This window comes from Lissotriton helveticus, chromosome 12, assembly GCF_964261635.1.
Source record: "Lissotriton helveticus chromosome 12, aLisHel1.1, whole genome shotgun sequence".
NCBI classification, from domain to species: Eukaryota; Metazoa; Chordata; class Amphibia; order Caudata; family Salamandridae; genus Lissotriton; species Lissotriton helveticus.
The window spans coordinates 543,348,104-543,366,202 of record NC_136073.1 but is presented as its reverse complement, the minus strand read 5'-3'; positions in this window follow the sequence as shown (position 1 = coordinate 543,366,202).

The following is an 18,099-nucleotide window of genomic DNA, read 5'->3' as shown; positions in this document are numbered from 1 at the left end:
ATTGGTCCTGGGTGATATGATGACCTAAGTTCAGTTTATCCGGTTCAAAAAAACAAGGTCTATTAATAATCTTCCAAAAAAGATGACTATATTTTAGTTCACTAGCTTGAACCAATTCATCCCAGGCCTGTTATTGTAATGAGAACCTCCATTCCTTAAGCGCACTTTTATAGGTATTACCGCAAGTGGCTACCAATGATCCATTACAGGGGTCTCTTTCAAGGCCGTTTTTAAGTTCCTCAATGCCTGAGAGCACCCACTGTCGAACCATCTTGGGCTATCCGAGCAGTGAGAGACTGCTGGGACAATTAACAAACCACCCACTGACTGAGCAGTTGCAACAAAAGAACTAATTACATCGCCATTTGAGGGTGATATTGAACCCTGTACCCCCAGCCCCAAATTCAAAGGATTATGATCACTATAGGGACCATGTAAAGTCATAAAAAACGATATAATGAGACCATTGGGTGATGATACAAAAATAAAACCAATGGTTGTGACACAGCCCCTTCCTTTAAAGGATGGTGGGTGAAAACTGTTAGGGCTCTACCTGCATTCTGTGATGTAAACATTAGATCATGAGTATTTAAAAGAGCGTTTAAATCACGGCCATCTGGAGAATGTTACATATGCCATTCTTCTGATGCCTGGCATATGGGAGTATCTCAAGCTTTGCCCGATGTCCGAGCACAAATGACAATTAAAGTCACCTAACAGAATAAGGTTTTCCTGTGGGAGGTCATCCCCCTGTAACTGTTCCAGAAGCCCAGATAACTCAGTCAAACTGGACGGGCTGTGATTCTTATTTTTGCATTATAAAAGTGTATGAATGTAAACCACAATGTTCTCCCTATCACTAGCTTAAGGCCTTGTGCCACTTAAGAATCCCAAGTCAATTGTTTCAAAGATGCACAGAGCTCAAGTGCTATAAAAATATTTAATCCACCTTTTGCTTGACCAAAAGTCGACCCTTCTGCTGGAAGGAAAAACGTTTTGTAACCTTCCAGGAAAAATGTATTTTCCCCCTCCCATGTCTCCTAAAGACAAATGATGTTATGAATTGAGTCCATCTATCATCTTCAAATTTGGAAGCTAGGCCTGCGACGTTCCAAGATATCAGATTGACATCACCCCGCATTGGGAACTAGGTAAAGTAGCTGAGGCTGTATCTTTCCCCCAGGAGCCTCGGTGGCAGTTAGGGTTAAAACAATCAAGAGGATACATTGTGCCTCAGACTGGGCTCACTAGGCATGATGTCCTGCATTTGTATGTCAGTCGATGTTATCTGCACAAAGCTGTGTTCAGCGCCCTCGGCATGTCCATCCAGACCATTAAGATCCGACTGGGGGGGGCATAGATATTTGGTGACACCTCCAATCCCTCCCAAATGTGATCACCCCCATCCAAACCATGGGCATGATTATTTACTGAGACGTTGTGAATAGGCCTATAAAAGAAACCTAGTGGGAGTGGTTTAATCTCTGAAGCATATAAAGGGAACTTAGCAGAATGTCAGAATGTTATATGCCAGTTTTGGGAATATAAATGGGACAATCACAGCATCACCCTAGAATGTTTTCTTAGATCGTCCAATACAAGAAACCCTTTTTACCATCAAAATATGAGAGTGATCTGCCACGTTGAATCTACTATATTTCCCTATCCAGTGCACCACTTTATTAATCATATTATCTGCAGTTTACTCAGTGCGTGCGCCCAGACGTTGGACCCCGACCAGAACCACAGTATAGGGACAACAAGCCCGAGGCAGATCAGTTAATGTTAGACCTACTCTGTTTGTATTCTTTAAACAAACCATAACTTTTTCAGGCTCACATGCAGTAGAGTGTTGCTCCCCAACACCCCCAACATCCCTGGCCAAACCACCTGTTTGGAGGTTAGGCCTACTACAAGAAGCCTTACCCGGATCGATTACATGTCTCACAGACCCTTTCTCTAACGGTGGGTTATTATGTGGTGGCCAACCATTTGAATTATTTTGCAGGGGCAAACGAGTACATACTGCCTGTGGCTGGGAACTTGATGGGGAGGGTACTTTGGAAATAGTGTGGAACATACTCTCCACTTAATGAAACGTTTCTCTGGAGTCTGATAACATTTTGTCAAGTTTGTCCCAGAGCTGCTATCGCAGGTCTGTCAAAACATTCGTAAATATTTCCTTCAGAGTGTACCAAAATTCCCCCATATCGGTTAGGCAAGTTGATATTGTTGGCTCCTCCACTCTCCGTGTGGGCTCATTTCTCTTCTTTGCATGACGCAGACTCTTGGGTGCTGGTGAAACCTCTGGCTCCAAATCCTTTTTAGTGTCTGGGGGTGCCCCTAGGCCATCCCCCACTGCGCCAGGAGAGGGAGTACTAGAACATTGCACACCTCCCCATACCGTTGAAGCACATATAGCAGAAACCTGTGAATTATTAGAGTTAAGGACCTGGGGATTCATGGCTATCATTTCTACTGATTCAACAGGCAAAAGTGCTGGTACTGGGGGACTGACAGAGCTCATAGAAAGTCTCCTCTCTGCTTTGTCAATCTCCTTTGAAATGGCTCCCACCGCCTTTGCCAAAATTGAGTCAATAGTAGCCCTTTTGTTGCTATCAAGTTGGTCCGTGTGAGCAGCCTTTCTCTTCCCCATAGTAGGTAAACACAGAGGATTCCTGCCATTTGAAATTTCTGTCAAGGCACAGGGTCATATAGTTAAAATGTTGCTCACAACAGCTTTCAATCTTCCTAGACTTTTACTAACCGGTAGCGTCGAAGTAGTGGCTCCTCCACGATGAAAGAAGATGGAATAATATATCCCTCGCTCTGCATCCACCTTAAAGACAACCAGCCAAGAGAGTAGGGTCAGCCCAGCCACGAACGGCCGCAGACGGGTGCAGATGGGCACAGATGGGCATGCCCTTAGTCCAGGCTTCGCCTGCGCACGTCCCGTGCAGCCGGAGCCCTGGGCAGATTTATGCGCCTCCTGGTGTGCAGGCTGGGGATTGGAGTTCCGACCCTCTGTGGCAGAAAGCACCAACTGATGGGCTCCCATGCTGCTGGAACTCTGGGAATATTTATGCGCCTCCTGACGCTGAGCGACGGTGATGTTGGTGGTGGCGTGAGAGCCACTTTGCAGGCTGGGGCTTGGAGTTCTGGCCCCCGCGGCAGCAAGCAACAACAGATGGACTCCCCTTAGAATTTTAGGAAAGATACATATTGAATGTGGCTTGACAAGTCTTTTCAACAAAATACTACAACAGTTGAAAATGATTTATTCAAAATTGAAATGTTGGTAAGCAATCCAATATGCACAGGATATTTTCAATATTTTTTCTATAAATTTTTTTATTTAAGAGGTTTTATATAGCGCTAGCTGGACTGGAAGGTATCGGAGCGCTTCACAACAAGTACAGAGCAGTGCAAAAGAAAGCAGACAACAAACAGACAGCAAGACATTCAGGGTTCCAGTCGTAGTAGAGAGGGCGCTGAAGAGTTCCAAAAACAAAGTCTTGACAATCCCCATCAGGGAGGAGAGCAGTGGCGTTTTAAACACTCCGGGCTGTTCCTATCTGTTCAATAGGGAGTGGTCGAGGAAAAGGATTTTGAGTTGGCTTTTGAATTTAGGGAAGGAAGGAATAGTTCTGATGTGGGGGGTGGAGTTCCATATTTTGGGAGCATTACCGGCAAAGGACCTGACCGCAGTTGTTTGTTTTCATGCTTTTAGCGGGATAAGAATTAGGGTGTTAGAGCTTCTTTGGGTCCTGTTCTGACCCGCTTTTCTGAGTTTGGACGCCAGATATTCGGGTTTGCCTGTGTGAAGGGCTTTGTGTGTGAGACAGGCTGTTCTAAAGTTCGCCCGCATTTCTATTGGTAGCCACTTAAGTTCTTTTAGTGCCGGAGAGATGTGATCAAATTTCTTTAATCCAGTGAACATTCTGGCGGCCGCGTTGAGGGTTGTTTTCAGGGGAGCAAGATGAGTTTTGGCTATTCCCGATAGGATTGCATTTCCATAGGCCAGTCGTGACAACACCAATGCTTGGGTGGCTTGTTTGAGATCTTTGGATGGGATGAAAAGTTTCACGTTAAGGAAGGCACTCTTTGCTGAGATCTTGATGTGTTTGGTCAAGTCAAGTTTCGAGTTTAGTGTGATGCCTAATGATTTAACGGAGTCAGCCAAGGTGAGGTTCCCATTGAGCGCATCAATATCTTTTAACCATTCGATCATTTGTGGGTTCTCTTCTTTGTTCGAGATGAGGAGTAGTTCATTTTTGTCCGGGTTAAGCTTTAAATGGTTGCTTGACAGCCAATGTTGGACATCCCTCAGTGTTTCATTGAGTCTATGGATGTCTTTAGAAGAGGAGATTTCCAAATAGAGTTTGGTATCATCAGCGTAGAGCTGAAAGGGCATGTCAGCTTTTCTGAGTAAGGAGGTGAGGGGTTCCATGTAGATGTTGAAGAGTTGGGGGGGGGAGCACTGAACCTTGGGGTACTCCCCTCTTGACTGGGTGGAGGTCGGATTCAAAGCTTCTGATTTTGATTCTTTGGGAGCGGTTGTGCAAGAATGAGGAAAACCAGTTGAGGACCACGTCGTCGAGTCCGGCCCTTTCATCCAGGGCTTTGAGGAGAAGATTGTGATCAACCGTGTCAAATGCCGCTGATAGGTCTAGGAGAACAAGGAGGCAACAATGGTCTGAGTCCAGTGATTTGTGTAAGTCATCAATTACGTTGAGGATTGCAGTTTCTGTGCTGCACCCTTTTCTGAATCCCGATTGATGTGAGTCAAGTAGGCTGGTATTGTCCAAGTGCCGAGTTAGTTGGTGGAGAACACATCTTTCTAGGATTTTGGAGAGCAGGGGAAGGTTAGAGATGGGTCTGAAGTTATTTGTCATTTCTGTCTAGGCCTGGTTTTTTAGTAGTGGGGTGACTTGTCCCACTTTCAGACAGTCTAGGACTACTCCAGTTTTTAGGGAGCTGTTGATAATCCTGCACCACAGTGGGGCAAGGGAGAGTTTCAGTTTTTTGGTGAGTTGAGCAGGAAGGGGGTCAAGGGTGTGAGATGAAGGTTTAGAGGTGGCGATAAGTTTGACTATCTCTTCTTCTAGATTGGGCTGAAAGAGTGATCCGGGTTTAGTAGTGGGAGATGGGGCGCTACCAAGCACCCCACTGTGTCTGCTGTGGGGGGGGGAGCGGTTGGTGACCAGAGAGTGCTCGATCTTGGAGATCTTATTATCAAAGAAGTTGGCAAAGTTGTCGCATCGTTCTTTGGAGGCCTGCTCCAGGGAAGTATCTGGTTTGGAGGTTTGCTGTCTAATAATACTGAAGAGTTCCTTAGGTCTGATTTTTGTGCTTTCCAGAGGAGAGCGGAAGAACATACATTTTTTGTTCTTGGTGTGATTATTGTATTTCTTCAGGATAGTTCTGAGTTTGTCGTGATGGCAGGTAGTGGGCAAGCTCCTCCATCGTCTTTCTGCGGCTCTTGGTTGTCGCCTTTCTACATTAGTGTCAGAGTCAAACCATGATCTGGACGGAATGGCTCGCTTTTTTCTTAGTTTTAAGGGTGCTAGTTGGTCAAGAAGAGATCCCATATTCACGTTATAGAGCGAGGTGAGGTAGTTTGTGGAGAGGTCTTTGTCACTGGGAAGGAGCAGCTTAAGTCTATCCTCCATGATGTCCAGGGGGATCTGGTTGAGATTTCTTGACCATTTGGTGGATCTTGAGCAGGAGGCAGGGATAGGGCTCTTTGGTTGATGTGGAATAAGATCATGTGTTGATCGACCAGTCCACTGGGAGGATGTTGTCGATCGTGATTACGTCTTAATGGACGATGATATCATCCAGGGTCGCCCCTTTGTTGTGAGTTTCTTCAGAGCAGTGTTGGGAAAGGTTATTGTCACAAAGGAGATTGTTGAGAGATTGAATTAGTGTGTTGTTGGCTTTGTTCCAGCGTAAATTGAGATCTCCCAGGATTATGATGTTAGAGTCTTTGAGAGCGCAGTGGGCAATCAGGTCAGATAGGTGTTCACCAAAAGTGGGGGAGTTTTCAGGTGTGCGATAGAGAAGGTGAACAACTAGAGGACGGTTGTCCTTAGTCTTGATGGTGACAGATAGACATTCAAAAGAGCTATAATTGCATGTGTCTGTTACAGCGATGTTAATGCCATCTTTATGGATGATGGCTATACCAACCCCGCGTTGACCTTTTCTGTCTTTATTGATGATGGTGATACCTGGGGGTACCAGCATGTCTAGACAGGGTGGGGAGGTCTCAATTAGCCATGTCTCCGTGATGAACGCAATGTCCAGGTCCTGAGAGAGGATGGTTTCAGCTAATTCCGTTTTATGCTTGGGGGCGGATCTGCAGTTAATGAGCATGCAGTTAGTTGCTGGATAGATTTGTTCAGATGCTTTCCTAATGGGGCCCTTGGTATGGGGGCGAGGGAGGGCGGGGGTCTTGCGGTTTTCACGAGGGAGGTCTCTTCCGAAGCCCGTTATCACTTGGATATTGGAGTTAGTGGGCATTGAGAAAGGGGAGTCATAAGTGGAGGCTAGGTCCATAGCTTCTTGAGCGGACATTGCTGCTTTTGTTCTGAATGGTCTTTGTTTTCGGGTCTCCACATCCTTGTTAGTGTGGCTCTGAGCTCCAGACGTGGGGGCTTTGATTCCTGTTAGAGATTGAGGTGGGATCATAGCGTCGGTTTTGGTGGGCTTCAGCAGCCTATTCCCGCGGGCGGGAGCAGTCTCGAATTGGGGTTTTAGGGGGGTAGACTCAGACGGATAGGAAGCCATTAGTTGGGAATGTTGTTTTTTTTTGCCTTGTCTAGGTTGGAAAGGATTTCATCAAGGCCTCTGAATATAATTTCTAGTTGGTTTTCTGGTAAATGCAGCCGGTGCGCCATGTCTTCCGGGGCTGGTGGCGTGCAGTTATGGGTAACATCTCGTGGGGTGGGGGGCAGGGTTGGCTTGTGAAGTCTAATGCTGGATGGGACAGCCAGGCTGTCTCTATTCGTGACCCTTGGTAGGGGGTTTAGTCGTGGACTCTTCCTCAATGATTCTGGAGGAGTGCTGGGGGGGTCGGTAGACCGAGCCCGAGGGATGATTTTGTGCTGTTGAGGAAGATGCGATTGAGGGGTTGATGAAGATTGCTCTTCATCAGGTGAAAGAAAAGGGTCAGTAGACCGAACCCGAGGGATGATGGAGTAAAGTTGAGGAGGATAGGATTGAGGGGGCTGTGGGGACTGATCTTCCTTGTCACGATTCGTGGGGACAGAGGAATGGGAGGAGTTTCTAGGTGGGGGGTTAAGGGGTCTCGTCGGAGGAGTGGAAGTAGATAATTGATAATTAAATCTCAATATTTATTATAAATGTATTAACATCTATATCAGAAATGGGCTAGGAAAAGTTTTATTTCTGACATACTTAAAGCAAATCCTTACAAGGTTAAAATGGCCACATGATCATAGGCTTAAATAAACAGCTATTCCTGTGCAATGCATGTGTCCTGATGAATACCTTCTTTAAATGGGGTAATAACCCTACAGCTCACTCAAAAGCTAAAAATATTGCTTATTGCAGTTCATTTTTACCGAATTAGTGAGTACATCCCGGAACTATACATTCACTTTTCTTTTCATGAATTAAAACAGGACATGTTATATCATCTCAGGTATGTACTTCAAGAGAAACCACATTCACAAAAATCCTTTTAATCCAATTAGTTTAAAATGATAGGCAAGGATCATTATAAGAATATCATATCATCTAGTAATTCAAACTTAATAGACACCAAACATTGTATGGTACTTCACAGGAATACATGTAACTTTTCTTGGTATTCAGGCATATGGAATCTTTGACAACAAATTAATATCAAATCTGGATTCCAACTGCTTCAATTTTAATTTCAAATCTCCTCTATGTTCAGTTCTCTTTATTTTGAAAAAGCCTATTACTTGTCGTCCCCTTGAATCAGCAATAAAAGGATGTCAGAAACGGAGGGCTACAGGTAGTTCACTTCTGAACTCTAAATGGCTCAAATGTGTTCCAATATATCTTCAAGGAATGTATCATGCTCCCAACCTAGATCTTCTACAAGGACGAATTCAGGCATTTACAACACATTTAGTTAGACAGTTACTAAAGCTCTTGATCACAAACTATTTATCACTAAAATGTGCTAATGTTTATTTAGGTCGTACCGACAAACCTTATATTGATTACATGTGTAAAATCCTATCTGCTTGAGCAAATTACATGTCTTGTTGTGAAAACGACTTCTAGTTATATTATCTATTGATTTCTTCCAGGTCATATGAATATTTCCTCTCTGTTTACAAAAATCATTGTCTAATCTTAAAACAATCTATTGCATGTACTATATTAGATATAAACCTATAACCAATCACATTTTATGTTTCCTGTACAATTAGAAGACTTAGCTCTATTATGTTATAGAACTTAAATATGAACTCCATTTTTTAATAGGTTATTAACTCCTTTCGATTTAATCACTATCTTTAGGCATTCTTGCAAAACAATTGTTCTTTAGAGTAACTCTTTGAACGTTGCTTAATCCATCTCTTTAGCACTGTATTTGCCCTAATAAAAGGACTTGAGATTCGACTTATGTCTTGGTCATCCTTTAATTTGTGAATAGTTTTGCTACTCTCAATCTCCAATGATCTATAAGAAAGTAACTTTCTAGATCTTTCCCATTCACAAAAACCATGTTTGGAGTTGACTATGCATAATTGGCCCTTTTTATAGTTATGTATGATAAGAAGTATGCATTAGTCAATAATAAAGTAGCATTTTTGATCTCGCCCCGCCTTCACCAAAGAGATCTTTAATTACAATATATGTTATTGTTATATCAGGCTTTTATGACTTCCCGTGGGTCATTGAGATGTTTAACACTTTCCCAAAATATTCTAGTTCCTCTATTTTATTTAAGTTCATGTATGTGTTTCTTCTCTTATCGCCTCTATTGTTTTTAACAAAGTAGCAGTATTCTTTATCAAATTTAAGTCACATTTCCAGAAAGTTATTTATTTATTTATTTATTTGTAGTTCTTGTAAAATGCTGCTAAGCACCCTTTGATGGTCTCAGAGTACTTTGAGGGATATGTAAATCACGAGTGGCAGGGCACCCGACAATACATAAGAAGTGCTGTTGAACTTGGTGATCATCTCGCAGAGATGGACAGGGTCCAGTGATATACACTCAAATATGCTCATAAAATAGTGACATAGACTTGAAGAGGCCTTAAAGTTCAGACTGCCTTGGTGAGTAGGGCAGAGCTAGTCATAGGTGTTTGCCTGATGATTTCCTTGTGTTGATTACTCAAAAACCTTTTTAATAACTTAAAAAAACATTTTTGCTGCTTAAAACAATCGGACATATAGTCCACTACTTTGGCAGGAAAAGTCATCTTGCAAGGCTCAATTCAAATAAACTGGTGTACAATGTGAGAGAATGAAAACACATTTCAGGAAAAGGAATTGTGTGGGATTTAGGACATAAAGTGCAATTTCTCTATGTTATGTGTACATGCTTCGAATTGTATATTAGAGTTCGATAGTCCTTTGCCGTTCCACTGCTCGAATGAACATTGATCTCTTCCATTTCCCAATGTATCAGAAGATTATTTTTTTAACAAATGGTCCACAGCAAAGGTTAAATATTTTGTGGCACAACGGTTTGTACCATCTGCTGTCTGCATTTCTTCTGTTAATTAATGAATAACCTGGTAGCTCTTAATATGTGGATCCCATACAGCAGCAGGTGAGGATTTAAAGTGCTTTTGACAAAAAAGTAATTTGCTTGATGGAGCACTACACATTTGTCATAATGGCTAAGTCTTAGCCCTCCTTATGGATGTGACTGCCATTTTGGTGTCAATTGCACAGTAATTTTAGATGGTCAAATCATGTATCACCCACTTTTATTTTATATCATTTATTTTGGACTCATGAGCCAGATTCTTCATGAAAACGTAAATCTGCAGATGCAGGTGTATGATCTTCCATATGTGCAGATTTACAACTTTCAGGATTTCGCTTCCATAAGTAACCATGAAAACCTATAATACCACTGTATTTCCAGGCAGACTTAAGGAAAACATGTGTGGAATCTAATTTTACAGGAGGAAATATACACATGTACAAATGTATATTTGTTCAGGAAAATAGCTTCTGCGTGGGTGCATGTGCATTTGCTAAATTAGTTTACTCTAAAGGAAATGATTTTGCTCAATGTAAAAACCCTTCTTATACACCCAACTAATCTGCAGAGAGTTACTATCAACTGCTTATTCTGGAAAGGGATTTGGTTCCATACTTTTAAGGAGGAGATTTCAGACCTTTTCCAGCATGGTATGGAGAGGGTGAAGAGTTTGTGAATGACTACAAATGTGTATGTTTGTGTGTATACACGAGCTCACAGGGAAATCCAGCCTTGCTACATCCACTCCTTGCCCTGTAACTGGATTTACTCACACACACATCTTTGTTTGAGCAAATCCCTTTGTGATTGCATAACCAGCTTTGGTGAATTCAAAACATTGTTTTGCATTATAAAAAAGTCTAACTTCCACACAAATAACTTTGTTAATCAGGCCCATGCTTTTTTGCAATGGGTGAGACATGAATTTAAGTATCAAACCAAACTCTTTATATAAGGTGATCCCTGAAGCACTAATGTTCAAAAATGTTAATTTGTTTTCTTTTCAAGGGCTATTGTTCCGATTAATATTCCACAATACTAGTTTAAACATATTGATAGGTGCATTAGTATATTTTGTAAGTGGATCAGCATTGTATTGTTCCTAACACAAGGAGACAGGAATGGGCAATGCTGTTTTATGTTTTGTTATTTTATTTTATGGAGTCTGCGATTACCAAAAATGGTGTTTAGGCGCTACAGCGGTCTATCCTGGGTAACTATTTATGACATTTGTATAAATATGTCTTTAACAATCTTCTGAAAGTTAAATGATTACTTGTAATCCTTAAGTGTATAGGAAGTGTGTTCGACTTCCGATACATCTCCCCCCTTGGCTTACTTTCCCCCTTGACTTACATTGTGTATTTTAGGGCATTTTAGAGGCCAGTACTGGAGGAACAAGATTAAACAGCAGGCACATAAGTGCTTATCATGTTTTTCTACAAAATTGGGGCATAGCCAATAAATGTTTTATGACAAACCGTGAGAGCTTTAAATGCATTGTCTTGTCAATTGGCAGATAATGAAGGGTGTCAAGATGATGGGCAACCAGAGATCCCCTTAAAACGTTTACCATTAGTCTTGCTGCCATATTTTGTGCAGTTTGAAGTTTGAGTAATGCACATCTGAAAATTGTGAAATATAGTAAATTGCAGCAGTCTAATTGTTAACCATCCACTGCTTTTATTGCAGGAAATTTGCATTTTGAAGGTGAAACTCCTAACAACCTGTTTAACTGATGACGGGGAAAGAAGCATTTCGAAGCTAGCTTTGTAATTTCTTTGAGTGGTCCGGTTTAGTATTACGAATAAACCCTAAATTAGGATTGCACTTTCAGTTGTTGGACATTAACCTTAGGAAACTACCTATAATCAAACCTCAATTTTATCTGAATTTAAGATAGTTGTTATTCATCCATCCAGACAAAAATACCATACACTTATTACATTTACAGTGAGACATAGATACATTTCCATCCTTTCTCAAGATATTTTGAGTTTCATCCGTATGGGTCATCATGTCCAAGTTGTAAGATCTGATAAGGCGTACTGTGGAGCAAAGCAACATTAAATATACTAGGGTGTAATGAAGTTCCTTGTGGAAACTCCACATTCCATATTAGAATTAGTTTACATTATGTGGGCAAGAAGACCACTTAACTACAATTTGAAAAAAAGATTCTAACCAATCATGTGCTGAATATTTTAACCCAACCTCAGCAAAACTAGTAACCAGTATGGAATGAAACACTGTATCTAAAGCTTTGGCTAAGTCCAGTAAAATCAGTGCCCCATGTTTTTCTTCTTTATCCTAGGCCATCCTCCAGTTGTTTAACTGCTAGAAAAGCCATCTCTGTCGAATGGTAAGTCTGTACCTTTCATGAAAATCATCCATACTGTTAATAAATTATGATAACTGATTGTTCACACTTCATGTAAAAGGCAGTACGGAAATTGGTCTGTAATTGCTGTAAAAATCTATTAGAGCTGTTGACTTCAATGGGGGTTTAATGGGGCTTTTTCCAGTCCTTTGACCATAGTAGTTCAAAATAGCAGTGAATGATTTTTGCCACTTTGGGCAGACCTATACTTTCTAAAGCCAAGCGATAGATGGTGCCAGGACATGGATGTAAAGGTGAAACAGGTTTTACCTCGTGAGCAACATTACTTACTTATTGCTCTGTTACCAGAGTGATTTGTTCAATTGAATCTGTTTCGCCCCATTCTAACTTTGAAACCTATACATCTCTAGCATCTAAATGTTCCCCATCATTTATTTGAAAGAACTTATTTTATTTATTTTCTTAAAAAAGTGTAATGCCAAGGCTTCACAAAGACAAGCCAATGGGGTTATCTGAGTGCAGTAATATTCAGGATTGGATAGTTATTCTACAATTTTAAAAACATGCTTTAGAGCAGTCATTAACGAAAAGTATTTCAGTACCATGAAAGCTTTCCTTTACCAAGTTTTGTATACTTATTTAGAACAACAATGTATCTTACTTTACTCTGTGGATTGTAATCTGTATGCCAGCTTCTCTCTAATACTTTGCATCCACTGTTTTACTTTAATTCTTCACTATACTACACATCTGAGGGCTTCTCACAGAAAGATTAAAAGTTCTTCTGAAAGTTAATTAAATATTTGCCTTTGTTAACAATTGATTGCGCAGTTTGGTAGCCTTATTTACCTCTGCGTTTAGATTGAGTAATGTACATTGGATGAGTTTAGGATTTTAAGATCCCTTTGTCATTTTTGATAAGGGATGTTTAGAGATCTCTTTAGGAATGGGTTTGGTCCTCTCCTGCATATTATTCATTCAAGTTAAAATGGTGGTCAGTCCAAACCATAGGAGTCACCTTGTGAATGCCTAGAAAACGTTAGTTTGTGAGTATGTGATCTAGACCATGCTCAGCCAGATTTGTTGAATGTTCTATCAACTGTAATAGGCCTAAGGTACTTAAGGTTTCATTTGAATCCTCACAATCTAACCTGAAATGTAAGTACCCATGCACAATCAATTTTCAGTTTTTTATTGATTGATTTGATTGGTGCTATCCTCTGACTGAACTCATGAATAAATTACTTGCCTGATACTAAGCCTGGAGGTCTATATACCGAAATATTTGCGATGGAGTAAGTGGGGTAAACTAGCAGATTGATAGGTATTATTTCTTCAATTTTGAGGGAATCCAGGTTTAAGCTCATTTTAGAGTTCTACATTAAATGACAGGCCCCATACCTTATCCTCCTACTTTGTCCAACTAATCTATCATATAGCCTTCTGGAACAGCCATTAATAAGTCAGAGTTTGAAGTATCTGTTAAACCAGTTTCAGAAATGAATAGTAACTGTAACCTGTAAACCAGAATATGTGCACAAATTTCTACTTTGTGTTTAGGCACAGGTCTGCATTAATTAATCCAGTTTGAGAACAGTAACTTTTAGCTGTTTCCTGCCTCACCATATGGGGTTTTACTTTCCTCAGTTGAGATAGTAGAATGTCCCTTGGGAAGTTCCAGTAATTATTGGTTAGTCAAGCTCATTTTACCTGACACCTAATAACTTTTCTCTGGAGTAATATATCATTGAGAATGAGAGTTCTGCCGGAAATTGACTGTGAGGTGGGGATGGGAGGGAGGCAGCTGAGTTACGGTTGAGGAGGCGTACAAATGCGCTTGACTTTTGCGAAGCTTTGGATCATCATTGATGGCATACGTGATGCATAAGCGCACAGCAAGTGTGTTAATATAGACCCCACCAGGCCTGCACATACTCTGAGATACAACGAGTGCACAAGTAAACAGTAAAATATCCCCTCACATACTTACCTAATTTATATTGATATAAAATAGAAATAACAGAAAGCACCAAATCTCTTTGTATTTCTATTTTGGAGGATAAACAGTTTATCTGATGATATATTGTAATACAATATAACTTTCAATTAATATTTAGTTTTTTACTAATTACACATATTCAAATAGTATGTTTTACACACATCAGTATTGGAGCATTTCACAAGCAACTGTAAAGTACAATAAAGAACATAGAGACATGAAAGTAACACATATAAGCGCAAAGAGGTAAAATGAGTAAAGGTGAAGATGTCATGGTTAGGCTCAATCATTTAGATGAATAAGTGGGTCTTCAGGTTTCCTGTAGCAGTAGTTGTTGCTAAATTCTGAAGCCCACAGGAAGGTTTTCCCACAGTCATGGAACCAGACATAAGAATGCTTGGTTCAACATTTTGGTTGTAGTTTATTATGTATTTAATTATAAAGTTGTATACAGCGCAAACACAACCCTCGCGGGCATCAGAGTGCTTTACAATGATCAAGGCAATGTGTATAAAAATAGCATCATCAAGGAGGGATATGGTATGGCAGAATCCTCTAGAGTGAAAAACTGGGGTCCCAGATGGACAACAACCCTGAACAATAAAATGAGAATATGGTCTGGGAGAAATAGGCATTCATACAGACTAAGGGATAAATGATGTCCTTGAGTATATTTCATGCCTTCTACAGCAGAAATGTGTTCATCAGTATCCTTTTGACTTCTTTCTTGAATGAAGCAGTTGAGGGGTTCAGTCTGATTTCAGGGGAAGTGCATTACTTTTGGGATTCCAAGTACCACCTGTGATTTTATTCTGGTGCATGAAATGTTGTCTTTCAAGTGCTGTAACAAACACCTAATTGATTGTGTGTTTTCTGAATGGACCATTGTAGTTTTCTCTATGATAGCATAACTGTGAATGTTGTAGGCCTCATTTTTCCTTTGCACATCTCTACTATATAAACATGCTTGCTTTTGTGCCACATTGTACTTTCACGTGGAACTTACATATGGTTATGTGCTCTGTTCTTGTCCTGGAATTTAGTCTGAGCACCACTGACAAGGTCAAACAACAATGTCCTTTGTATTCTTTCCGGCCAGGCACTAGCACCTAGACATAACGCAAGAATTCAGCTGTTGTTTATGTGCACACCTGTCCTAGCACACAGATAAGTTCATGAGCCACAAACAGACACATGGAACGAGAATTCTGAAACAAGAACACTGCATCTGCTGAGATGTAGAGCTTTCATCTCTGTATGCCAAGGTACGGGCTCTGCCGATAATCCCAGAGATTTTTCATACAATCATTTAGCTTTATTCACAGCGGAGGGGGGTTATGTTACTCTGTCTTATAAATTGACAGCACTTTTCATGGTATATGGTTTATTGGCCATGCTAACAGTATTTTTATTATGCATGTGTTTTGTAATTGTGGAATGCATACTGCATTTCATAACATGATAGTTTAATAATTCGTGCCTCTTGATTATCTTATTGTGGACAAGTACGAGTGACAGAACGAAATGGTGTGCCCTGTTATCGCGATCCCTCAGAGGGTCGAGAGTGTTGCGTTTTGAGGGTGCCAACTCACTTGTTTTTTTCTGGTATGGTTACGAGGGCAAGTGAGGCACTATAGCTAGTTAGACTCAGGCTCATGTATTCTGAGGTAGTGGGATGACTCAGTCCCTACTTACTTATATTCCATGGTCTCAAGCATAGCTCTGTTCCAGAGCAGAATACCTGCAACACAAGTACTAGAACAAGCCTAGGTGTAGGGCTTTGGTGGTTACACAAACCTGTTTGAAATTGATTTGGGGATTTAGTGGCAGCCGGAGATGTTCTCTCGTGATTGGAGTAATATGGTACAATTTCCTGTTGCAGCCATGAGTTGGATGGGCCTACAAGTGGCTACCACTCTTATAAGTACATCTGCATAAAGCGCCCTGCAACCATTGAGGACCGTAAAGACCAATGCTTGTGTGGAAAAGTCAGCCCATATCGCACCTGATGCCCAGGCTGCTTGCGCAGGACGCCTCTTAGTTCCCATCTTGAACAATTACCAAATAAAGAGACGGGCGCTGGAAGCAGGAAAACAAGAACAGAGTTTTATTTCTCATGAGGAGAGCCTGTCATTTCGGACACTCGCATAGTGTCTTCAGGAGGTGCTCTCTCCTCCCACCGCTCAGTTTCTCTCAGGCTTTGTCTTTTATACACATGTTTATGATGCACAAACATTCCTTATTACAATAAAGACACTTTGAAGTAGGAAAAAACATGCTTGGAATCCCAGCTTCAGGCCTATTCCCATACCAGTCGCTCAGATGTCATCCTCCCCTCCTGAATGTAACAAGAGATTGTGATCTCTCAGCCGGACATTCCTACAGGACACGAGGGCAGGAGGGGATGATCAGATCAAAGGTTGGGCAGGCGATAAGATCGGGCACTTCGGCTGGTGTATCACGGTTTTGTTATGCTGGGCAGGAAAAGGGGGGGTGTACATCCACGAGGCTTGGTCTTAGGACTTGGGACCGGGTCGAGAGGCCAAGTGCAGCCGGGGGGGGGGGGTCGTCAGCTGAGGGGAAGGGTGTTCTTGGGAGGAAATGGGGGTGTGGGTCAAGCAGGAGGGTTACTTCTAGAGCAGGGTCACGCAGAGGGAGAGGGTCTTGTGGCCGATGCATGAGCAGCGCGCGCGGGGAGGGGTGCCAGGAACAAACGGGCAGAGAGGCCATGGTGCCTAAAATGGCTATCGTGTACGTGTGTGCATGGGTCTATGCTGGCGGGATAACACAGTCAGTGGTTAGCGATATCCGTTCTGCTTACAACAAGGGGTACAGTGAACACAAATGAACGCCGCTTATGTGCATATACATTGCCATTTTCAACAGTCGCCGCTTTTTTACATAAGCTAGTTAATTTCTATACAGTCGATATGATTGGCGGAATGCGGTACATATGATTTTACATTTGTTGGGTTATTCATACAAGTCTAGAGATCGGCATAATACTTAGTCGGGGTCAATCAAGGAAAATGTTCCGAAACATTATAGAATCAAGTTCCGACTTTCTCTTTGGTGACATCAACATACAGTAAAAGTACTCTGATACCTTCGGGTCTTGTCAGTGCTATAAGAAACTTTTGGAAAACTAAATACATGAGTGACCGATGAAACGTTTTAGAAAGCAATACAAAATGGTTGAGGGAGGAATTCAGTTCGATACAAGCAATTAGTCAAGGGGGGTGAGTAGAAAGTTCAGGAAGGGGGGGGTCTTCGTCACAATGTCTTTTTAACAGAGTCCGTCTTCTTTCGTTGGCGCTGTTGAGCACCGGCGGTGGAGCTATAGGTCCAGCTCGGATTCATCCTTACGCGTTGCAGGGTGCGATCAGTCCTCTGCTGTTAGATCACAGTCCTGTTTCCTAACTGATCTTCTTAGGGGTGCCTCATGCTGGGCACCTGCGTGTCTTTCTTCTTCCGTGGCAAAACCTTATTCTATAGTCAAAAGTTATGCGAAAAGGGTGATGTTGTTGAATAATCAAGGGAAGAGAGGGCGGAGTGGGATCAGATCTTTGAACACACCGAGTTTGAGAGTGGTGCCTCGTCCCGCGTCTCGTTGCTCTGCGACTCCACCTTTGGTCGCGGTCACACGTGCTTCATGATCTGTGGCCAGGCTGTGCGTCACGTCCAGCTCCTCTCCTCCGGTAATTGTATCTTTGAATGGGTACAAAACAAGTTTTAGAAAAACTGGCAGGAGAAGACATTTATACATCTCAATTCCGTTCCCACTCCTAAGTAGGTGGGGGATAAGTTAATCGGTCACAGTCAGAAGTCATCACTTATGGAGTATGTAGGAGAGGAGAGGAGAGGAGAGGAGAGGAGAGGAGAGGGGAGGGGAGGGGAGGGGAGGGGAGGGGAGGGGAGGGGAGGGGGGGGAAGGGGGGGGAGGGGGAAGGAGAGAGAGAGAGAGAGAGAGAGAGAGAGAGAGAGAGAGAGAGAGAGAGAGAGAGAGAGAGAGAGACAGAGAGAGAGACAGAG